Source organism: Mirounga angustirostris, unplaced genomic scaffold (assembly GCF_029215605.1).
Source record: "Mirounga angustirostris isolate CCGP_5_RB_7025 unplaced genomic scaffold, mMirAng1.0.hap1 SCAF_8, whole genome shotgun sequence".
NCBI classification, from domain to species: Eukaryota; Metazoa; Chordata; class Mammalia; order Carnivora; family Phocidae; genus Mirounga; species Mirounga angustirostris.
The window spans coordinates 115,131,129-115,156,924 of record NW_026991716.1 but is presented as its reverse complement, the minus strand read 5'-3'; the positions used below and the strand labels follow the sequence as shown (position 1 = coordinate 115,156,924).

Here is a 25,796-nt window from a genome sequence, read left to right as displayed (position 1 = left end):
AATGAGAGTTGTTTGATTTTGTATTTAAACTTAGGAGGAAGGTATGAAGATTCTTCACACTTGACTGAAAATAGAACAATTCCCTCATGCAGATGCCTGGGAATCTTTGGACTCTCTCAAGTGATCTTAAGATCTACTTTGGTCATGGGTTCTCAACTGGGGGCAGTTTTGCTTCCAGAGGATGTCTGGCGATGTCTGGAGACAGTCATTCCTCGTGGGAGGGTGCTACTGGCATCTAGTAGGTGCAAACTAGGGATGCTACCTCGCACTCTACAATACACCAGACAGCCACACACACACACAGCCCAACAGAGAATTACTGAGCCCAGGGCGCCTGGGTGGTTCAGTCAGTTAAGTATCTGCTTTCTGCTCAGGTCATGATCTGGGGTCTTGGGATGGAGCAGAGCCCCACATGGGGCTCCCTGCTCAGTGGGGAGTCTGCTTGTCCCTCTCCCTCAGCCCCTCCCCCTCACTCTCATGCTCTCTCTCGCACTCTCTCTCAAATATATAGATCAAATCTTTTAAAAAAAGAAATATTGAGCCCAAAATATCAATAATAAGAGCTTGAAAACACCTAAAACTAATATAACACTGTGTATCAACTGTTGGGAAACACTGGTCTATATATACTGCGGGATTCAAGCACAGCATCAATATTAGTATAGTATTTTTTATTACAGGTGCATCTGGCAGTTCCAGGTAAGTCATAAAAACAGGACCTTAACAATTATATTAACTTCCTTTCCTCCCTCAGTCCCACTCTGCTATACAGTCATTACATCTGAATCCAAGGACTGAGTGATAAATTCTAGAAACAGAGGAGCTTATAACCCCCTATTGTCTCTGCAGAGATAAGAATCATAGCAATATTTAAAGTTATCTTATTAAGTTTACATTAAGTTCATCAAGCCCACTGTCAATTGAAAAGTATACAAATTCTTATAATTGGTACCTTCAGGCTGAGAAAAGCAACCAAGGATTATAAAATAAGAGTACCATTATAGAATGTGCTTAAAATTGCTGAGGGAAGTTGAGGAACCCCATAAATCAAAGCCTTAAAAAAATTCTAGATTATTGCATGGGGAAGTATTTGTTAAAAGAAATTCTATGCAACATAAATGGCCAAAGCTGAGTTTAGAGCACCTCTAATGTCTTCACTTAGGGTTCCAAATACAGCCTCAGATTTCCCAAGATCACCCAAGAAAGCCAAATTTGTACTTGGATCACTGGAGACTCAGTTTATAGTCCCCAGTCTATGGCCTCAAAAAATGACTTCCAGCTCTAAAAATCTGTGAACATTTTCGGTAAACTAATAGAGACTAACAATTATAATCATACTAGCTAATACTCATATCAGACACTCTTCTAAATACTTCACATATATTTACTTATTGAATTCTAAAAAGAGCCTCATAAAGTATGTTCTATTATATATGAGAAAACTGAAACAAAATCAGTCTAAGTAACATGCTTATCATTACAGAGTCTAGTGTCAGAGCTGGGGTTTGAACACAAGCAGCCTGGCTCCATATTCTTTGTACTTAACCACTATGCTATAAAAAAGAATCAGGTCCCTTAGATTTCAAGTGCTATGAAATACTCGTATCTTCAGAGATCTTCAGGATACTTGGCTTATCCACTGGATCACTGACTTCTCAATGGTCATATGGGAAATAAATACATTTCTACATACATATACACATACATATAAGCTGGGCCTAGATTCAGAGCTGTAATTCTACTGAGTTAATACAAAAATCCCCGAGGTTGTTCTCAAGGCTGTCCTGCAGTCTAATGGTCACAGCTATCCCTGCTGTTCCCAATCTCATGGCAGAGGATGTCCAGGGCCACCATCAGTGTCCTCGTCCCCATTTTCTTTATTCATTCACTCAACAGAAACCTACTCACCCCTACTCACTGAAGATATGGAGATGACAAATGCCAGTAATCATGTCTGTAAATTCTCAGTCTAGAGCAGGATTTAAATTCACATAATCTATTACACGTCAATGTGGCAAGTACTGTGCTGAAGGTAGAAACTGGGTGCTTTGGCAGCAAAAAGGAAAGAAACATCCAACTCAGCCTCCAGAGGACAGATGAACTTACTAGTAGAGGTGACATTTTATGACTGCAGTCTTGTAAAAGAAGTCAAAGAAAGTTTCAGGGGCAGAAGAGATGTCTGACAGGTAGAAAGAATCCCATGCACAAAGAAATGTGGTGGAAATGATGAGGGTGTACTTATTTGTACTTATCCATACGGCTAGAGATTCTTGTGACCCAGTGGTGACAGATGAGAATGGCAACCTGGGCAAGGTTCTCAGCACAGAAGGCCCTGTGCTCCCTGCTAAAAATTCTGGAATTGTCCTAGAGGCAAGAGAACATTTTTTGAAGAATTTTAAGTCAAGGAGGGACCTGATAAAAATTGTGAATAATGTGATTGAACATTCCTGGGATGGGGAGGAGAGTTTTGGAGACAGTTCCAGCATAGTCCAGGGTGGTCCCTCAGAACTAAACCAAAGACAATATGACCTAGTATGTATAGGACACACGTCCACCCAAAGCTAATGTGATAACCTGAGAATTAAACCTGCGATCTTGGTTATCATGGTTAATTCACTTACTATTGTTAACCATTCCTTGTGAATGGTATATGCAAAGAAAAAGTAAAACTTATTGTTAAGAGACTAAGAGCCCCAAAGTCCTCAAAATTAACACAGAGAAGTGAAAACCTATTCATCTCACTCTAAATTTTGCACGTCTTTAGCAACACTGAATAAGAAAAAGCACTGAAAAACCATGTATGTGTACCCAGAATTTTGCTAGGTCTTTTCACAAATGAAGCCTGGAAAATCTAAAGACAATGATTAAGGAGACAAAACGGACCTACATTAAACTTCTTGGGTCAACTAAGAAAAATAAAACAGTAGCCTCATCTGAACACCTGAAAGTTAATGTAAAAAATTTAATAGTGTTGCTGTTCGTGACAGAATTTTTGAGATTTGCATTCTTAAATTACCTACTAGAAGCAAAGTTTGAGATTACAGAAAACCTGCCAATGGGAATCTGAAAATGACTCACCCACTTGTGATTAAATTCGGCTAGCGTTACCTGAGTCATAATCATACATGAATATACATCTGCATTTAGATATAAACTTTTAAGTGAAAAGCATTAGCCAATTCAGAGACCTGTTGACTCCCCAAGTCATCACCACTTTTCAACACCTTGGACACATTAGGTTTAGAAGTATTCAATCTCTGAGTCAGAACATTTAGGTCTTTTCAAATCCTTGAACATTGGGGAGTTCAGAGCCAGAGGTAAACTGTAATGAATAGATCAGTCCACGGGGTATATGCAGGGTCTGTGAATTGTGTACATGACCTTCTGGAGAATAAGCTCTCCCAGTATGTGGTACACCTACTTGATTAAGGATAGAATTCCAAATCGAATGCTATTGCTTTTGTGAGTAGAATTAAACTTAATGGCATATGAATGTAAATTTTTATGATTTAATTGGTGCCTTCACTAGAAACGCCCCTTTCATTTTAGAAAGAAAAGAGGAAAGAATCATAGAAACAGCAGCAAAAAAATTATATGAAAATCCAAGGTCATGTCCATTTAGGCCACTGCTGATGTTCCTTCATAAAGTCTTTAAAGGGAAAAAAGATACTCTCATAAAACAAAGCTTTACATGTAAAAAATGTGGTGGGCCTCATTCAGACCTGTACCTCTATGTAGGAAACATACTGATCACTTTTATTTTCTAAGTACTAAATTGAAATAAAGTTGCAGATTGGTTAATAAGAATATTCAAGTAATACTAGGGTGAGCAGACGTACCTTTGGCCCACATATTACTCTGGAGATAGTTTATGGTAGCTGAGAGTTGTTTTGTTTTGTTTTTTAGCGAAGGGCAGGCTAACATACTACAGCAGGTACTGTGAATGGACCCCCTCCTCCGAGGACCCTTTTGCAGTGATTTTCGCACACTAGAAGTCCCTTACAGACACTTTGGGAGCCAGCAATGGCTGGAGGACAGTGTTGGTGAGTGATTCACGGGCCACCCATGTTCTGCTTCACTCAGAACAGTGAATATTTCTCCAGTGGGCACAGTGTCAGTTTTCACTTGGATAAAGGGGTCTGTGGCTCAATACATAAATAAATTAAAAATGAAAACCACTGTTTCAGTGAAAAAAAATACATTCAAGTTATAAAACAGATGATCGGCAGCAAAACAAAAGTGTTCACCTAGAGAAAACCTTAAAGATGTAAAGTCTGAAAGGATATCCATGCAAACTGAAAGTGTTTCCAAAATATGGGTGACCCCGTTATAATTTAAACTTGCCTCTAGAAATGCAGTATGCAGTCCTTATTAGTTGGTTCAACATAAATGCGTAGATTTGAGAGTCATACCCAGCATTCAGGCTTAAAACAACAGCAAAAGTAACAACAGCAACCAAAACCCTGTAAAATCCATAGCATCTAACCAATAGATAAGGCCTGAAAAACAAAGGAAAATTCTACGTATATGTGAAATATTAAAAAGATCTAGTCATAAGTTCCTGACATTTGGGAAGCATTCTAAAGTAACAGTTTCTCCAAATTCAGTCATTTGCCACCAACCTTCATGATTTTGGCTATTTTAGCCAAGCATTTACTCACTGTTACTTCATCTGCTTCTTTAAATAGGCGCTTTCTAAAATTTAATTTGTTTTACTTCAATACTTCTTTTTGGACTTTTCTTAAACAATATTATCTGTGGGGGCGCCTGGGTGGCTCAGTTGTTAAGCATCTGCCTTCGGCTCAGGTCGTGATCCCAGGGTCCTGGGATCGAGCCCCGCATCGGGCTCCCTGCTTGGCGGGAAGCCTGCTTCTCCCTCTCCTGCTCCCCCTGCTTGTGTTCCCTCTCTCGCTGTGTCTCTCTCTGTCAAATAAATAAATAAAATCTTTAAAAATATATATATATATATTATCTGTGACATTATAGGTTTAATGTGAAATTTAACGTATCTTTCTAATATCCTTAGAAATAAATACATAACCAATAATAGAAAAAGGAAATGTTCAGAGAGCACCTCCAATGAACTCGTATCTGGCTGGTGGGAGCAACTGCCTAGAGCAACCGTTAAGGATAAGGACTCTGAGGTCAGACTACAGAGTTGGAATCCTGGCTCCACTCCACTGCATAACTGGTCTCAGTTTCCTCACCTGTAAAATGGGAATGCTAAAAGTAACGCATTTATGGCATAGTTGAAAAGATAAAATGAGCTAATCCACATAAACACCTTCAGGTGTTTCGCATAAAGTAAAGCCTCAGGAAATGTCAGCTGGGATGTTATGATGATGATAATGATTGATGATGGCAATGACTGATGACAAGAATGGTGATGACTTACACGGACATAAAAATTACATCTGTATAAAAACAGATCTGACAATTTCTATTTAAAAATATACTTTGAGATATGAACATACTTAAAAAATGCTTTCGGTGTAAAATCTCAAGATGGCTACTCAATTTGGGGGGTTTTGGTGGGGTTTTTTTTTTTTTAAAGATTTTATTTATTTGACCGAGAGAGAACATAAGCAGGGGGGACAGACAGGCAGAGAGAGAGGGAGAAGCAGGCTCCTCCCTGAGCAGGGAGCCCAATGTTGGGCTCGATTCCAGGACCCTGGGATCATGACCTGACCGAGGCACCCCTTCAATATTGGTTTAATGCAACTTCACTTTGAAAGTATTCCAATGTGATGACAGCAATCAAACTTTCAATATAAAAATATCTACCTGTGAAAAAATAATATTTAAAAAAATCCATGGGGTGCATGGATGGCTCAGTCGGTTAAGCATCTGCCTTTGGCTCAGGTCATGAATCCCAGGGTCCTGGGATCAACCCCAAATGGGGTTCTCTGCTCAGCGGGGAGCCTGCTTCTCCCTCTCCCTCTGCCTGCCGCTCTGCCTACTTGTGCACGCTCTCTCTCTCTCCCTCTCTCTCTCTGTGTCAAATAAATAAATAAAATCTTTAAAAAAAAAAAATCCTAACATGATAATATAGGTCTTTATCCCATGGCCCCAAAGTACACCAAAATAAATGTACTTATTGTATATAAATAAAAGTTTTAAAAATATGAGCATGTCCTCTTAAAATGTTTCATATGAAGAAAAAAATTAGAATTCCTGACATTTTAATATGGTGTTATTCATCAGCCATGGACTGAAATCTCAGGGTGAGAAAAGGGCCAGGCCAATGCTGAAAGGTTTCAAATATCAAACCATACTATTATGTCAGTGACCTAAGATCAATTAGCACCTTTCAATGACAGAAAAGGTTACCGTGAGACTCAGAGGTGCACTCTCTGAAACTATTTTAAACCACCATAAAAATGTGGTATTGATAACTCAAAATGCTTTCTATTTTTAAAATAATCCATTTCATCTCTTTTTCTGAAAGACAGCAAAGGAGTTAGGGCAGTAAGGATAGTGGCATTCATTTTCAGTACCTCTCTACTAGTAGAAACATAGCTGGATACACGAAAGAATCACAAAGTTCAAGAGTAAAATGGTGTATCACCAAGGCATATACTAATGTGTAGTACCAAGAGCAATATTAGGTGACAGTAATGTTTACAAAGTCTTCAAACCTCTTAAAAGCAATCAAAATCGCTTGTACTGTGCTTGAATATGTGATTCTTGTTTATTTTCTTCCACTCAAGTTCAAACTAAATGATGCCAAGTTTGGCTCCATGTACAATTTAATGAATATTCAGTGCCCCCCGTGTTAAAACACATCTAACTGAATGCAGCATTACACATACTGCAATTAAATACACTGCTGCATCTCATCCATCTCTACAACAAATGCCTGAAAGATCGTGTCATTTCTTAGTTCACTGGGGAAAATTCACCAGAGAAGCAGGTACATTGCAATGTCATCCATTCGTTCTCGTGTTGATTTCATGCACCTAGTAACCATTGTAATAAAATCCCCCAGCTACATTTCTGAATACAATTAGTTTAAGATACTCCATAGGAAGACACATTGTAAGAGCTTAGAATGTGTAAAAATAATATTCATTTAGAAAAGAAACTGTCGTGATTATATTCTCACTGAAAAAATAAGGTGTTTGATAGAGGTTTGTTCAGTTCTTCAATGAAAAGATTCAAAACAACTTCTGCTTTTGATACTACGCTTTTCTGTTTGTTTCTTAAATGAGTGATCTGAAATATTTACAACCAGACAGTACCTAATTTTAGGTTTTAAGTGCTTTAACAGCTCCGTGAAATATGATCAGCAGCTGCAATACAGAACTATGTGAATAAAGTCCTTATAAAGGGGGCCTGTTTTTACTGAATGTTCAGTGTTCCTGCATTTACCTAAAGGGAAAAAAAAAAAGATAATGAAAAAACATAATAAATACCCATGCTCTTAAATTACTTAACACTTCACTAAGTCTTAAAAAGGATTATCTCCCCTCTTCTTGGATTCTCTATAAAAATGTGAGGTTTCATTGGGTAAATTTAATTTTATTATTTGAAAGTTAGAATGTGAATTTTCCAACATCCTAAATCTTCATAACAATAGTTATGGCTTTTCTGCCATTCTACTTTTCTAAAAGTCCTGGATAAATTAATTTCAATGCATAGACTTTTTTAAATGAAATACCAAGCCACATAAATATATTTTTAGACATGGCATCAGTCATTTAGAGCTTGCAACAGAGATTGAAAACATGAAACTGGACACTCTATTTCCCGTGGGTATGTAAAATTTATTTACACCCCAAATCACAACATAAATAAAAAGGAAACTCTTAGAAATGGAAAACTGAGCTTTCTCTTTTTTCTAATTCAAAGAGATTTTTTGGAAGAAAAAATAAATTACAGCAAAATGACAAACTACTCATCTGCCAGCCTCCCTTCTAAAAAGAAACTTTTATGCAAAGGCAATTTTTTTTTTTTTCCAGCTAGCTTCTACAAATCCTCTAGAATGCAGCATCTGTATTTCCTAATAAGAATAATGATTGTTCCTGAACCAATTTTTTCTTATACAAATCTTAGGGTTTACTTTTTAATTTTTAAATTTGAACACATGATTTCAATATTATCTATGAATATATACATAAAGCTTTCCATTTTGTATAAGAGAAATTGTTTCTAATATCCAATGAATTAAATACTTCCTAATAAAAATAAGTAAATCTTTTTATTTCCATTATAATTGTGAAACAACTTCTATGATGGCCTTAAAATGTTGAAGGGTACTCTTGTCAGGTAATTGACAAAGGAAAACAGGCTTTTGAAAACCACATGATTTTAAACCTTCACTTGTTATGAAAGACAAAAATATGTCCCTAGCAATTAAAAAAAAAAAAAAGACAGTTTACAAATAATCTAACTATATTAGTTTCAAAGTTGTAACTGTCAAAAGTTTTAATTTTCTTTCTTGTACAGTCATTTCTAAAAATTGGTTTAACTCTGAATGACTTACAACTTTTAATCGGGTGGAACAAACTATTTTTATGGTTTATAATAACAATAAAAATGGATGCGGTTATATCTGCCTTTGGTATTGTTGCCATAAAAAATCAGATTCTGGCAGTCTAGCTCCACACAAAACAGTCTGTCTCTTGTTACTACTGCTACTTATTTCTTAGGATAATGTTATTTGAAAAACACACACACAAATAAATGCCTTTGAGGGCAGTCTCCTAAAACGCACCACACCACGTATCAAATATTTTGTTTTAGGATTCTCTCCCCGCCCCCTTTCCTCGTTCTTGGTTCTTCAGCTACAAGCTGGCCAGAAACATTATAAAAGAAGAAGAAGAAGAAGGAAAGGAAACATTTCTGCTTAAAACCAAGTTCTGCCCAGGAAAGGTTATCAAGTACGATCCTTGTCCTGACGGGGTTTTAAAAATAAAAACAAAAACAACCCGACCAACAAAACACCATCATTGACTTTCAATACTGCCAGCCACCTATGTGTAAATGAAACTTCAGAAGCTGCTAAAGGGGAGCCCGCGGTTGTTAAACACTCCTAAGACTCCCACCCAAGTCCCGAAGGAGCGCGCACAGAAACCGACAAACGCAGGAGGGTGCAAAACGCGGCCGCTGAGAAGAGCAACAAAATGCCATATTCGAGAAGGTATGTTTCGCTACATCAATTACGTTGATCCCAGGGTGCCAAGCCAAAAGGGGTAAGGGAGAAAGAAAACTGTTAAGTATGAGCTCTTAGTGTGAAACCTAACCTGTTGGTTCTCTTAGGTATCAGATTTTGGAAGTGTCTGTAATGACAGCCAGGAAAGCAAATTAATGGCCAAAGGCCCACTGGGTTTGAACACGAGACTCCTGTTACCTCCTTACAGATCAAGTACACAACACACACACACGCACACGGAGATGCTCCACGTGGAACTGCTCTGAAACCAAAACACACGCCCCGTCGCTATCCTGCACCTTGGCAGAAAGGGCCAGGGACCTGCACCTTCCTCCACTGCCCTCAGGTTAAGGATTCATGAATGACTGCCCGCTCTGGAGTGCTGGGGAGAGAGGAGCGGGGAGCGCGGGGAGAAGAGACTGTCTCCAAACACTACCCTCCCCCCCACCCCCCACACCCACTCGCCCGGAGCACAAACCCCACTAGCCTTCAAGGGAAGGAGGGAGAGGTGGCGGGGAGGACAGACACTGCCACCCCAACGAGGGATTGATCGCTTTGGGGTTTCGCTACCGCCCTGCCACGGGACGCGGTCCGCAAATTTCCTTACAGTTCCAAGCTATTCAAATCATGCTTACAAAGAAAGAGACATCTTTAAAGTGTTACTAAACGAAAAGTTCTGGCTGCTGCGTGGCGCAAAATAAAACAAGCACACACTCGGTCTTCTTCCGAATCCCGCTTAACCACGCGAAAACAGCCGTTTCCAGCGCCTCAACCAGCCCAGACCCAGCAATCTTTGAAACGAGAGAAAACCTGCTCTCCGCAGCCAGGTCCCTTCGTTTGGAGAAGTTATAATCCCTCCATGGCATCCGCGTCCCGAGCCAATGAACGCGACTCCTCTGACAAGGCGCCTCTAATTTCACGGACCCTGGCAAGCTGCAGGAAACATTCGGTCCACGCCGCATAAAAACTATTAAAGTGGGATGGCCGCAGTTTAAAAGGCCGGTTCGTGCCTCGAGATTAGGGCACATGCAGTGAACGTACACACGCATGCAGCATCGTGAAAATGCCAGGAGCCTGGGTCCTCCACCGGACCGGGTCAGCATCCCTGTGTCAGGCTTATCTAGGGGGTAGTCGCAGTAATAAATATCACTGGAAGGATGTACGGGAGCCTGGGGGGAGGTGGGGAATACAGGTAGGGAGCGGCGCTCCGCGTCCCGCCGCGGCCCTGCAGCAGCCCCGCAGGCTTGGAGAAGACCCTCGGGGCGCGGGGTGTCCTCCCGGGCAGAAGGCACCACTGCAGCCCCGGCGGCCTGGGCCTCGGGCGGGCGTGCTGCACTCCGCCTCCGCGCGCCTGCTGGGAATCGGCGCCCACACCCCGTCCCGCCGTACGTCCCCAGTCCCCGGGGCTCCGCGCCCCCGGCAGAGCCGCGCGCACTGCCCCGGACAGAGTTCACAGGCTCCCCGCAATCCGGACCCTGCGGGCGGGGACGAGGAGAAGGGGCACTCACCTCCCCGCAGCCCGGCCTGCCTCGGGATCTGAAGTTCAAGTGTCTGTCCCAGCCGCGGACCCGTGCCTCTGTATTTAGGTATTTACTCTCGTTCCTTCCAGTGTCGGAGTTTCCCCTTCGCGTTGTGCCTCTGGTGAAAACAGGACATCCCCTTCGGCCACCCCCCCAACAAATAGCGTACACTAGTGGGGGAGAAACGGGGCGGGGGGAGAAGCCGGCTCCGAGGGGGAGGAGGAAAGGAGAGAAGCCAAAACTCTGGACTAAGGCAGGGGTGGGGGAAAAGTGGAAGAAAAGAAAAAGAGAGCGCGCGCACCGCCACCGCTGTCGCCTCTGCCCCGCTTTTCCAAGCCAAGCTCTTTCCCCCCCTGAACGGGAGCGACAACTTCACGTGGACAGGCTCGAAGTTTTGCGCGGAAGCCGGGAGCGGCCGAGCGTGCGCCGCGCCGCGGGCAGCCTTGCACTTGCGCGCGGGGTTGGGGGCGGGGGACGCCGCCGCCGGCGTCCGCGGCCCCTGGAAGCCGCCGGGGAGCCCCGGGGCGGGCGGCGCGCAGGGACCAACTCCTTTTTATTCGACCTCGCTGACTGCCTGTTGTCATCGTTCGCGGTCCCGCGTGGGGGCCGCTTGGGACCCTCGGAGTCCCTGGTGGCGCCGCAGGAATGTCCGCGCCCTCCGCGCCGCCCCCACCCCGCCCCCCACGGGCCTGGCGCCGGCCGCTGCCACCCGCGATTGAGGGGAGGGACCCGCGACCGCACTCCTCTCCCCGGACGAGGGAACCGCTGTCTGTCCCCCACCTGCTTCTGCGGGGCAGCTCAGGAGTTGCCTGCCACTCCGCCGCTACCCAGTCCCCGGGTGTAGGCCATTTCGGGCCCCCTGCCGGATTCCTTTCCACTTACCCCAAGGGAGAAGACAGAAGGGACTTGGCCTACTTGCAACGACGTAAAAGAAAAACCAACCCACGCCAGTCGGAAGGGACGAAATACCCTTTTGCGTGAAGATGTATGCTAGGAACGAGTAAGCAGTCTGGGGGTAGGCTTTGCTGGGAAGGGCCTGGGCCCCTTCCAGCGCTGGGCACAGGTATAGGCATCCCTTCCAGACGCCCAAAGGTCAGGCAGCGTCAGAGCTTCCCCAGGCACATTGCTGAAGTGACATTTCATGCCTAAGCCTTCTGCGCATGCATTATGCACCCACAGAGAATTTAATATTCTATACGAACATATGTGTATGTCACAACCAGAGGCTGCGCCAAAGTAGACCATAAACAACACATAAATTTTGCATCCGTTTAATCACCTCTCCCTGAAACCTATTGTCTATTTTAGGAGCATCTTTAATTGTCACATCGATTTTAAGTGTTTTAATTTATTGAGAATTTACTGTCAGTCATTATACCGGTCCCTTCTGGTAGGTGTATGTTCGTTTAATTTTCACAACTCTAAGGTGGTTATCGTATGGTGGTTATTTAAGCCCTTGCAAGAGATAAGGAGACTAGGCCCAAAGAAACCTAAGTAACTTCACCGAAGAGAACCCAGTGGTCTCTAAGCACAAAGCCTATGATTCAACAAGCAGCTCCCCACATCACCTTAGATGTGGTGGGAGAGATTACAAGGTACCCAGTAGAATTTACTCCTATTCAAAGAAAATTTAGCTTTCATGTTTTGTCAACTTAAATTATTTTCTGTAAAAATTTCGGAAAAATATTTCCCCCTTTATTTCAGCTTGGTCTTTTGCAACTGACATCAAGACTGTCAGGTTCAAAAGCAAAAACCAGTTGAATTCTTGTAATTACAGCTTATTTTTTAAGTAGTGGGGCATTGTCCACAATTACGAACAGGCAATGGAAAAGGTGAGGTTGTAAATTTAAACTGATAAAGGCACTCACTGCCACTCTCCCCACTCACTGGGTGTCGATCTTGCCTGCAGGTTTATTTTGAAGGCCTAGACCTGCCAGGCACCATGTTCCTTTTTCTGCTTCTCCAGGTGGAAAGGGTTCTGGTGGTGGATTTGGTGCAAAAAGGATTTGGAGCATGATCTGAAGCATATCGTGGCCTGAAGAGGATGTCAGTTAATATACAAGTAAGACAGAAATATCAATGGGAAGACTTAATTAACTTTGCAGATCTTATTTTCCCCCATTTTACAGGTGAGAAAATTAAGGGCTCAGACTTTTTAGCAGCGTCCTAGTAAACGGCAGACCTAAAATTCAAAGCAGCCTCTGTGCAACCCCAAAGACCACTGTTAGCCACTGTGATGCTATTATTATTAATAGAGTAGTCAGAAAAATAGCAAATATTTTTAGTACAGTGTATGCATTTCAATGACTGTATCAAATACGTAAAAAGTAAGTGCAAATGCTGAATTTAATACTCTCCTCATATGACCACGATTTTTGAATTTCATTTTGGCATGAAACATTGTTAGTGTGACCTCTAAATAAAGGTGGGGAGATGCCCAATTTGGATACAGCAGAATTTCATATGCTAGCATACTGTTCATACAAATAACTTTTTAGCATGGTTTTTTTACACCCTTCTAAAATCAGATTTTCAGCAAGACTGACCTTGCTTTCAATTTACTTTGCTCCAATGTGATATTTTTATACATCTTCATAAGAATGTATTTATAGAAGTTATTTTAAAAAACCAGAATTAATTATATCACAGTATTCAACTTTTTATTACTATCTTTGAGTCCATCTAGTCTTAAATGTACATAGATTACATGGACACTAACAAGAGTGATATAAAATGTCATATTTCAGTCCAAGTTTGAAATAAGAAATTGAGCATAGGAAATAAAGAATTTTGAGGTTCCATAGGCAAAATATATTGCTTGTTTAAATAAGCATTATTTCCATCATATCTATTGAATACCGCTTTTATAATTATTGCTAGATCATCTGTAGTATTTTAACTTAATATTTTCCTTTAAACTATTTGTATTATAAGCTTATCTGACAAAAGAAACTTATCATCATAAATGGAAAATCAATATAATTTACCATAAATAGAAAATAACCTTGCAAATGAATCTGTATTATGTAAAATTATTTATTCTATGCCACCTAAAATTATTTCACACACCAGTCTGAGAAACACTGGTTTAAAGAATTACATTCCTTATGTCCCTCAGGCTCTCCAAAACACATTTTCAAGCCTTTCCTTTCCTTTACTGTAGAGAAATGATGTTGAGTCCAAGATGCTTTGAGGTGTTACCTTTAAAATTGTTTTTATTCAACTATTGATTTCCTTGCCTAAAATATACTTGTATCTGAAGTTGAAGTATCTTTTTAAAATTAATTTATTGTTTATTGTTTTTCTTAGTATCTTACTTGTAAAATTCGAAGAATTCATAAGCACACAATTAGAAACCAAATTACTCTCTAGAGAGACTATACCAGTTACCCATTACCCTCCCCTTCCATCTGCCCCCTTAACACTTCATCTTAGGCCTTAACCTCTGAGAAAGAAATATTCCAACTGTTAACCTCGTGAAGTGGCAGCATCTATTGGCCCAGTCTGGTACTGCAACAAAGTTCTACAAGGCAATGAAGGGGAGAGGAAAAAGTAAAACAATGAGAGAGGGTCAAAGAGCTTGAAAAGACAGGTGGGGAAATTCTGAAATCTGCTGGAAAATTCTGGAAGTGATTCAGAAACACTAACAAACCCTACATGACACGAATACGGTCATCAGAATATCGATAACTGTCCAACTTAATTGGAGAAAAGAGATGTTTTGGGGAGCAAAAAATAATGTGACTTTATACTGAAAATCGGTGGAAATCAAAGATTCCCTTATTAGCAATTCCTTTAGCCAACCCCTCCAGGGCCGGATGCTTCTGCAGCTGTCATCTACTTACTATTTGTTTATTTTTCATGTGTGCATGATACTACTGGGCATTGGGTTTTATAGAAGACAAATTAAAAAACAAAGCCCTCTAGGAGCTCATAATCCAAAAGGTAATTTTTATTTTAATTTCATTTAAAAGCAACCTTAGGGGAAGACCATTCCATCACTTTAGTAAGAACAAATTTCAGGCTAAAAAATTTTAATAAGACACTACATTCACCAACAAAAGAAAACAGAAGACTGGATGCTTATAGAAATAATCACAAAATAAATCTTTTGAGTTACTCCATTGGTGGACCTTGGAACTCCAGCTGGAAGTATACGCAGTTCTTTAAAAAAAAAAAAAAAAAGTCATTCAATTGTTTCTTAGCAAATTCTAAGGAAACCCTTTGAGCTTTGGGAGAATGGCCTTTCAGAAGCCAGAACCCATAGGAACTAAGTTTAACACTGTTTTACTCAACTACTCTACCCATGACAGATTACGGGAACCAATGAGGATAAGACACAATTGCCCAGGAATCTAAAGGGCTATGCTGCTGATTTACTAAAATCTGCAAATAAACACATATTCTGAGTAATTTTGTGCAAACAGATCAAGCTTAAAAAGGTTTCTACTGGTTTATGAAAGTGAAGAAATCGGATCTGCAGGGGACCTGTTGGGTCATTCTCTTCTGCTGGGCTCTCTACTAAACTTCCTCATTCTTGGCAGAGTCTCTAAAGAAAAAGAAATAAATGCACACTCTCTGGGAGACAGCTTCATTATATTTACTTTTAAATTCTCTCTTGAAATTTTTTCTCAAGTTAAATCCTTTTAGTACCATATTATGCAATTCTACTCTATCTTTCATGTTTACACCCAACCTTCAGATGTTTATAAACAGATATCATGCCCACTTTTAGTCATCTGTGAGCCACGTTAAACAAATGTAAGGCCTTTTAATCTTGTTTCAGCTCAGTCTCTCCAAGCCCTTAATCATTCTTATTGCTTGTCTCTGAACTATTTCCAGTTTCCTAGATGTTCATTTTTGTGTGACGGATCCCACATTGAGCGCATTGTTCCAGGTGTGGTCTCATTAGCATACTAGAATGAGTCCTTTTTTTTTCTTTTTCTTCTGTGGCCTTATGTTTTGGCTTCAATGCAAACTCCCACCAACTCATGCTACTTTACCTACTCTCACAAACTTCATGTAACTTTTTTCTCTATTTTCGCTTCAGCAGAGTTTCTTCTGGCATATTGCAACAGTCTGGAAGTACTCCGAATGCATAGTTCTAAATGATAATAGGAGTCAATATATGAACAATATCGCTTGGTTGTCCTTTTGATTTCAGGGGCTTATAACTACATTTCAAATAAGGAAAGATCTGGGTGCCTGAGTGGCTCAGTTGTTAAGTGTCTGCCTTTGGCTCAGGGCATGATCCCAGGGTCCTGGGATCGAGCCCCACATCAGGCTCCCTTTTCCATGGGGAGCCTGCTTCTTCCTCTCCCACTCCCCCTGCTTGTGTTCCTGCTGTCTCTGTCTCTGTCAAATAAATAAATAAAATCTTTAAAAAAAAAAAGATCTAACCTCCTTTTTAATACAACTCTTTATTATATATACTTATGATGTTCATCTACTTATAAAAGAAATCCACTGATTACAATTCCAAAGTCCCCAAAGTCCACTGATGATAATTCTGAAGTGCCCAAATTATGAAGGGCAAATAAATCAATTTGACAATTTTAAGGTAATGTATTTGGCATGGTTAACTCCATTACCTATTTATTTTATAAAATCTCAAAGTTAGGAAGACTGCTATATTGCAGATACCCATTTAGACTGAATATTTTTTAATGAAAACATTTTAATATAACTGAAAATTTAAAGGAAGCTTTCTAATGTCCATTCTTTTCAGTATGTCCTAGAGCACAAAGGTTTAGAAACCATGGCTTTATACATTTTTTTTTTTAATTTTAGCTGTATATTCTCACCCCCACCCCTAACACACATTAAAATGACTTTCCTATTCACTTGATTCTTTTATTCTGACACCAACCATCTCAAAATAAGTGGTCAACCCTCAGTGCATCTACTTCTGCACCCTGTTAAATCCTAGAAACCTGACTTCGTTCTCTTTTCTTTACAGAGACTGCTCTCTTTAAAATCATCAGTGGTCATTCAAATGGTCATTTCTTCATCACTTTTGACTTCCGGGAAGCATTAGGTATTATCAACAGCCTTCTGCTATCCAGTAGCCTTCTCCTCTTTCAACTTCCATGATTCTGTGTTTATCCCTCGATTGGACTTCTCTAGTTTCTATGGCACCACCTTCATAGAGGCCCAACAGTTAGAATTCGTCCTCACTCTCTTTCTTACCTTTCATATACAACGAGTCAACAGGACAAGTTTATTTTGCACTGGCAGTTCTCCTTATCTGCCCTTCCATTTCCTTCTCACTGCTGCCTCCCCAGGCAAGATTCTGCATAACTGTCATCCTCCTCCCCTAGGCTCTCTTCAGCTAATCCATTACACAGAGATAGGAGTTTGTCTTTCTCTAAAGTACAGCTCTGGTCTCAGTGAAAATACACGGTAGGTTTCAAATGTCGATTTAATAAAGTGCAAACATCTAAGCCAGCAGTGAACTGCCCAGAGCAGATGTGGCAAACCAGAACCTTTCATCTTCCTTACCCTCTCATGCAGTCTCTTGTATATAGCAGGCGACTGATATTTACTTACATAAATTAATTAATCAATTGAAATTAGGTACTTAAATGAAAGCTGACCAAATACTTAGGTTGTTAACCTGCTTGCAATAGACAGAGAATAGTCAGTATAATGGGAATCCTCCTCCTATGTGTTTAATTCATTTGTAGGTAATGCCAACACATAGAGGATCCCCTTTGGGCAATTTGATACCCTTTAAGCCCAAAACGACTTCCCTCTTTTGTATTCTACTTTTTACTATTTCCCATTGGCAGAGATGAAGTGTTCTGTATGTGTCCTACAATTCGGGATCTGTGATGAATCATCCCAGCTTCGTGACCGTTTCCAAAGTGGTCTATGAGTTCAAGAAAACAGAGATTGGGATATATGGCTCAGGAGGGGAATTTGAGGACTACTCACCCAGATAGGAGGCCTGGGGCAGAAACAAGCAGGAGGAGAGGGACTCAGGATGACGGCCTTTTTTCCCCTCTATTAGTAGACCTCATGTAGTGCTGGGGACCTAAGATGTACTCATTATTATTGTACTCATTAAAAGAACTTCCCTGGGGTGCCTGGGTGGCTCAGTCAGTTAAGCATCTGCCCTAGGTTTGGGTCATGATCTCAGGGTCCTGGCATCCAGCCCCGCATTGGGCTCCCTGCTCAGCGGCGAGCCTGCTTCTCCTTCTCCCTCTGCCCCTTCCCCTCGTTCATGCCCCCCCCATAGATAAATGAATTTTTTAAAAAACTAAAAATAAAAGAACTTACTTGGCTTCAGACTCCTGCTAACTTGATATTACCTGAAAGTGCACCATAGTTACCCTATCTGAAATAAAAGGATGAGCCCACACTCCTTTGTTTCAGGATGAAATGAGCCAGTGCAAGTGAAAAATCTTTGTGGTTTCTAAAGTGCTATATACTCATATAAGACAAAGCCTTGAGGAGGTCTTCAAGCTGTTGCTCCTCATCTCTGCTTTGAAACAGTTGAGTGCTTAAAATGCTGTAGCATTTTTCTCTTTAACCTTCAGATAAGAGGCAATCTAGATAATAACAATGGATTTTTTACCCCCATTGAGCCAATGAAGTTTTTTAAAAGAAAGAAACCCATAAACATTTATAATTTCTCCCCCAAATTGGCTCATTGTCAAAAAATTATTCCTAACAGCCACTACTGAAGCCATCTAGGACATCAGTCTTAAGGAACTCAAGAGCCTGGTGGTATGGCCTGGATTTCTTTCATCCTGGGTTTTTTTGTGTGTGTGTGTTTTTTTTTTTTTTTTTTTTTTTTTTAATTTGACAGAGAGAAACACAGCGAGAGAGGGAACACAAGCAAGGGGAGTGGGAGAGGGAGAAGCAGGCTTCCCGCAGAGCAGGGAGCCCGACGTGGGGCTCGATCCCAGGACCCTGGGACCATGACCTGAGCTGAAGGCAGTAACGACTGAGCCACCCAGGCGCCTCCATCCTGGGTTTTAGGATATCAAATTCCTAAGCCCCTCTTCTTTCACTGTCAGATCCTTTCCCAGCCCTCCTATTCACAGACCTGTTCTTTGGTGAGTGTCCCCCACTGACAAGCTCCTCACTGGAACTTTCTTCTCCTTGGCTTCCTTGATTCAGCTCAGGCCTTGGTCACCTCCAGCCCTCTGACCCCTCCTTTATCCTTGCCTTGAATCCATTCTGGCCATTGAAATGTTGATGTCCCTTAGCATCTGCTCTTAGCATTCAAATGTGCTTACTCAATGTAAGGAGGTACAGAGATGAACCACAGTCACTGTCCTCCAGAAAATTTCACTCTAGAGCAGAAAATAGGGCATTTAAAAATAGTTATTACAGGGGCACCTGGGTGGCTCAGTTGTTAAGCGTCTGCCTTCAGCTCAGGTTATGATCCCAGGGTCCTGGGATCAAGCCCCGTGTCAGGCTCCCTGCTCTGCGGGAAGCCTGCTTCTCCCTCTCCCACTCCCCCTGCTTGTGTTCCCTCTCTCGCTGTGTCTCTCTCTGTCAAATAAATAAAATCTTTTTAAAAATTAAAAAAAAATTAAAAAATAAAAATAGTTATTACATGAGAGAATGTGTCAAGCTTAAGAGAAATATTGACAAGCCTACTACTTTAGTTCAGAACAGAGTTTGCTTCCATCTGAGGGAATAAAGGAGGTGGCATTTGGACCTGGCCTTTAGGTCATGAAGAGTGTTTATGCCTAGGAATATGTATAATTCAAAACGAGAAAAACAGAAGCCATTGTCTCTCCATTCCAGCCTCCTCCAGAACAAGATACTCTTCTCCCAGTGTTCCCTTACCTATTAATGGCACCAATAACCCCCCAGCCACCCCGAGGTACAAATGAGTCCTTTCATTCCTTAGCCCTGGTCATCCCATCAGTTGCTGAATCCTGGAGGTCTCACTTCTGCGATAAGCTTTGCTTTATCCCTTCCTCCGTATTTTTTAATGCTAACTTAATCTCTGTTTCATCTACTCTCACATAGAGTATTTAAATAGCCATACAATTGGTTTTCCCCTTTCCAATGCCTTTCCCCACTTCTATCAGATTACTCATTTTACAACACAGTTCTGTTCATGCTACTCCTTTATTGGGGGAGAGGGGGAAGGGAATCAGCTTTTAAGCTCACATTCCAGAGCTTCCACTCTCTTATCCCATCCTGTCTTTCCACCACTATTTTCTTTGCTCTCAGTGCCTCAGCCACCCTACCACAGATGTCATCACTCTTTTATGAACTCCTCCATAGTTGTGTGTTAGGTGTGGATAATAGTCTACCTAGGATGATGGTTACTTATAACATTTTATTCACCTTTGTATTCTCTGGAGCGTTTAACGTAGAATCTTATACTTGGTAGGCATGACAGGAAAATGGGCTGAATAAATCAATAATAATTCTTTAATAAATATACTACATACATGCTGTCTGAGCCTCCATGTATTGCCTGGGTCTCAATGAAATATACCTTTGTATTAATTGGTAGAGGTATAATTAAAAAAGAGAGAGAGAAAAAAAAGAAATCCTAAAAGTGGTAATAGGTCAGTGGAAGGAAGTATTCCATCTACCTCATAGATTATTGTTGAGAATTAATTCATGACATCACACGTTGGTTTTGTGTGTGTGTGTGTGTGTGTGTGTGTGAAGACAAAGTCTTAGTATCATCAGAATTATAGGCTGTTTATATCTTGAAGGCACTGAGAATTGTGTAACTAACCAGGTTTCTCTTTGATTTCCTTACAAAAAGTTTAAAGCCCCCTTTGGACTTCATCCCCAGCAAGGGTATAGGTTGCTACAGTATGTCTTTTTGTATTAGTCTTGTCCCCTATACCATTTAAGGCCCCATCTTATCTTTCTTCCTTCTTACCTGATTTTAATTTGCTTTTAATCATATTTTATCCATATAAGCCTCCTATATATAAAGAGCTAATAAAAGTGTTCCTACTATTTTGAATGATCATGTAACAAAAAATAGGGCAAAAGTATCTTCAGGGCCAGAATTTTAGGAATCTTGAATTTTAAAAAATGCATCATTCATTTTTATGAATTCCTTCCACTGTTTCTCTAACTTGCTTACTCCACCTTTGTCAGCAACCTGCCAAAAAAGTTCCAGGTAATAGATTACTTTTTTCAGTAACAGTGTGATAATACTCATCATAGAATAACTGCTTTTATAAACCTATAAATAAGTTTGGTCATAATGTGGCCCAATCTTCTCATTCTCTAGCTCTGAAACTCTTGTTGCAGAGAGATTAAGTGATTTGTTTGCTCATTAAATGTGGGGAAATGGAAATAGAATAGAGGTCTCTCAACTCTTCCCACACTGATTGAAGTCACTGAGCATAACATGTGTGTATTATTGTGCCTGTGGATGACACATTTTTAACAGGAGCGCTAAATATAATATTAGTTTTATAAAATATACAACTAATGGAGAAGTAACATAATTGACAAGACTCACTTTTTTATGTCTCCCCCACCCCCACATTCTTTCCAACTCTTTTTTTCAGATCGATTCTTTGCAGTACCCTATATTTTCTGGATAAAATTGGAAACTCGTAAAACAATTTTTGGTATAGGTTTCCCATAGTATATAATTCAAAATATTACTAGAAAGATGGAACAATTAGATCCATTTACCATGGTTATCAAATTTCAGGAATCAAGAGACTGTGACCTACCCTTTTTATTAATAATGCTACATGTAGAAGTTGGATATTAATTCAGCAGCAAGTTGCGACCAGCAAATAAGAACAAACCAGAAGTGTTATGTGTGTATATAACAGTGTTTTTTAATTTAAAATTTATATTATTTTTGAGGTCAAGCATAACTTGAATTTACAGTTGTATTTTTAGTATCAAAACAAAACTCAAAGATGTTTATGTTTGACAATGTGACTTCTTTATCAATGTTATATAAATATTAACAATATTTACATTGTTTATATGTATATCAAATTTATTTAATATATTATTGAATTATAGTTTATAATTTAATTATATTTTATAATATATTTTAATTATGATATAATACTATTACTTATCAATATATTTATATTAAATAGCAAAACAATTCTAATACATTTTGAACACATTGCTGTGATACTTAACTTAAAAAACTATCAGACTGAAAATAAAGCATGATACATGTACAGCACACAAGGACTGGTAATGTAAATTGAAGACACAATTTTGCATGGCTTTAGGAACCCATTGCAACAACTGAAAATATTTAATTTGTACCTTTGATATCAGAGCATTTAAAAATATTTTTATTAAGTGTTTTTTCATAAAACTTCATAACATATAACATATAACCTTTAATCCACTCTTTGTGCTATCATTTAAATTCTCGCTGAGAAAAGTATCAAACTTCAAGCTAATTTGGGGAGCCTCCATATTTTATGTTTGTGTCAATCCTCAGATGAATATGTAAAATTAAAAGTAGTTTTCTATTTCCAAATAGCAAACATCACAGCTCATCAAGACTTACATTCATTTCACAAATTAAACCCACAACGCATTGTTTATGCATTTAGTTCAATGTGCAAACAATGCCTCATTGAGGGTTGTATTTCAAAACAAGTAAAAACTTGCTTTAGTTCCTTTTACATGTCATTGTAACTTTGAAGTGTATGCTTATATGAAATGGCTTCTCATGGCCATCTGTGGTCTGTATACTATGGGGTAACCAGCTAGATTAACTCCTAGCTTAACTTTACTGCTTGTTAGGGAGTCTACAAACTGTACCTTGGTGCCATTCTTGATCAAACATAAAAGAAAATGTTTTGTTTTTTTCAGTTTTGCAATCTGTATTTCATTTAGATCCCTCAAATCATTGAACAACAAATCTGTTATTTTAATGTCATTAGCATTTCCGTTAAAGTAGTGGTGATGAATAATTTTTCAAATGAAAACTCATAAAGGATTACTCAACTCAGTACCTATGGAATTATACTTTCAAATATGGTACACTCGTTTAAAAATGAATGTCTGTGGCTCTTTTCTTGTGTTTAAAATTTATGTAATGACCTAAGATTTGAGATAGCTTACAAAAAAAAGTCATTTTTGCCTATTAAGATGACCCAAAAATTCCAGTTGTTTTTTTTTTTTTAGAGATTTTATTTATTTATTTGAGAGAGAGAGAGAATGAGAGAGAGAGCATGAGGGGGGGGGGGTCAGAGGGAGAAGCAGACTCCCTGCGGAGCAGGGAGCCTGATGTGGGACTCGATCCCGGGACTCCAGGATCATGACCTGAGCTGAAGGCAGTTGCTTAACCAACTGAGCCACCCAGGCGCCCCCCAAAATTCCAGTTATTAATAACTCATTATATATGAGTTAGTCCACACTTTAATTAAAAAGAATCCTTTCTTGCAAAGACTTTTCCCTTTTTTAAAATATTCTTAAATGCTTTTTCATAACTTCATGACTTGATGAGGTTCTATTAAGAGGCCTCTAGAATTTTCTTGTGAAGAAACTGAAGAGCCCAATCATCTTATAAAATAAAGAAAAGAACACAGAACTCAACCAGAATTGCTTTTTCTTTAGACTTTCCCGAATCACATCAGATTTTTCAGGGAGTATAGGCACCAAAACTGCAATCTCATTCCCGATGCAGATGGACCATAATTCTGGGCAAAGGTAGAACAACCAGTTCTCTTACATTTCTAATATATTTCTAAACAATATCAAGAATGTAACAAAATACTTTGTGATAAGCTCACAGCATATGGGCCTATTTCTTCAGAAATAATCTAATTATAACAGTTATCCCTCTGGGACTGTAACCTATAATTTAGAAGTCATCATCTCCAAGTATTGTTAATGGTACTTTTTACTAAGACAATTGCCTTGCAGTTGACATCCTGAAATTCATCTCCATAGAGCTCTTCATGCACACAGCCTTAAAACATCCATCTGAATGTTTACTTGACATCTTACAAACAGGAATGGCTTAATATCATCTAAAAGATAAGATATTTAACTGAAAATTTCTCCCTCTAGATCATCTTCAAAAATATTATATGTCTATTCTCTATTTAGTACTGTTTGATAGTAAACCTCAAAAGTGCCATTTATCCTACTCTGTTTTCTAGCTGAAAGTCAGTTTTTCTCTACGTCAAAATAAAACCTTTTATTTGTAATGAAATCTTTGGTATAGAAATCATTTAGTTTCTAAAACAAATAAAATAGCAAAAAACAGTATGCTTCTTTCTCCAAAATAACTCATATTTCAACATGTATTAATCCTACCAGTAATTTTCTATGCTATTTATGTTATTTTTGCTTATGTAATAAGAAATTAAGATTCATCAATCTACTACAGATTAGAGTGTCCCTTCTGGAAACTTGAAAAATTGGGAATCCTATTGGAAATCTGGATATCCAGAGCCTTATCTCTTTGTATTGATGGATCATGTGTTGTGCTCAACAAATTGTACAATTCATTATTAAGTTCCTTTAAATCTCTCTAATCAGTTTGATGTGGCTCTGATAACTTATTCTTAAGGGTGAACATCAAGGGAAGAATGAGTTAGACAAGAGGTTGCCTAACTGGTAAGAAGTAGAGGGGAAGGAGGTAGGGTTAGATAAAAGAGTTATGTATTGATTCGAGTTGCAGTCCTAGTTAAGAGTGTTTGTTTCCCACTCTCAGCAAGAATTCCTTTGACGTCATCCATAACCCACAGTCTCATTGCATCATTTTAGGACCTGGCAAATAATAGGTACCTAATAAATGTTTGTTAAATAAAAGTAATAAATAAATTAATCCAATCTCAAATTTAGAGCTTAATACTAATGAGATATATATATGTGTGTGTATTTTTGTTTTGTTTTGTTTCCCTAAAACCACCTTTCCTGAGATTTTGGGCAGTCATGCCTGCATGAGTTTTGAGACTTCTACATCACAGAACAAGAACATTGCTTTGTTATACCTCAATCTGAATGGGAATGTATCTTGTTTTTCTCTCTCTGTCTCTCTCTCTTTCGATCTTCTGTTACTGAATTTAAGTAATAGCCCTTAATTGATCTCACACAGATAATGAGAGAACAAGGGCCAGGATGATTATGGAATACACAAAAAGTAGTCAAAGTCTTAATGATACTTTCAGTTTTTCATTAAAACATACTATTTTGAATGTGTTGATTTGGCAAAGAATGACCTTTTGGCTCTGAAAATTATTTTTCCTGTAATGTTAAATGAGTGTCAAGAAATTAATCCTCCCACCACACTTATAGAAACAATAATAGTATGAGTTGGTTATGAGCCGCTTTGATAGGGTACTGTAAAGCCCTTTAGTCTTTAAAGAGTCCTGGCATTAGGTAACTTTAATTGTTGGTTTCAGATGTCAGTCTCCATCAGGAACACAGCTGGAGACTGATAGGTGTCACTTGGGAATAAGCATTTTGGATTACTTTGAAGTCAATTGGACTGAACATGAAAATTTTATAGTTAGTGGCAGATTTCTTTTTAAGATATATTTAAGTAAAGTATCACTTAAACCAATTACATTAAAAACTATCCAGAATAAGAAACCTCAAAGGAAAATTCTCCTCAGTGGCAAAGTGTTAATCAAATAAACCAAGAAAACATTTTCCCCAAACCCATAATTTCCATGCTTTGGGTTGTTCTTGTTTGGATGTAGCCCATTTTAACTCTTTCATTTCATTCCTGAGGATCTTCCATTTTGACATGGTTATTTTTAAAAGTCATAGACATTGTAACACACACATAGACATTGTAGCACACACCCTCATCTTTTTATTGAGCCTCCCTAGATGATGCAAGACCAATGCCTCCTGGTCCTCAGAGTTGTCTTTTTTTATACAGAGAGAGGTTAGGAGTGACTCATATACTCTCCAACATGTGCAAGAGGACAAGAGTATTTTCCCTAAATGATTAGAGTGTTTCAATTTTGTTTCTTACTAGAAAATTTCCATAAATCAGTTTTTAATTGAATTGTGATTTATAACAGAATCTTAATGCCCTTGACGTCAAAATGAAAAGTAACTTAATATTAAAGTCCATGGATTTCAAAGGGAGCAGGTAGGAGTCAATATGTGGCATACTAACTGTTGTGTACTGGCGTTAGCCAGTGAATCCCTACTTTACAAAAAAGCAG

General features: G+C 39.3%; 1 protein-coding gene and 1 long non-coding RNA gene across 7 annotated transcripts in view; one reads left to right on the top strand and one right to left on the bottom strand.

Annotated features, from left to right (window-relative positions):
- The window catches only part of EYA4 (EYA transcriptional coactivator and phosphatase 4), a 267,602-nt gene extending 256,816 nt beyond the window's left edge, over nt 1-10,786 (bottom strand). For all 5 annotated transcript variants that reach the window (XM_045865570.3, XM_045865574.3, XM_045865575.3 and 2 more), the window contains exon 1: nt 10,663-10,786. The gene's annotated coding sequence lies outside the window, so the exon portion shown is untranslated. The remainder of the gene's footprint in view (nt 1-10,662) is intronic.
- The window catches only part of LOC123836630 (uncharacterized), a 38,872-nt gene continuing 23,707 nt past the window's right edge, over nt 10,632-25,796 (top strand). Inside the window, exons 1-2 of one of the 2 annotated variants that reach the window (XR_010413763.1) lie at nt 10,632-10,740; nt 12,641-12,736. This is a non-coding gene — a long non-coding RNA (uncharacterized LOC123836630). Of the gene's footprint in view, nt 10,741-11,588; nt 11,675-12,640; nt 12,737-25,796 lie in introns of those variants that run through there. The other variant, XR_006789011.3, reaches the window with a different exon arrangement.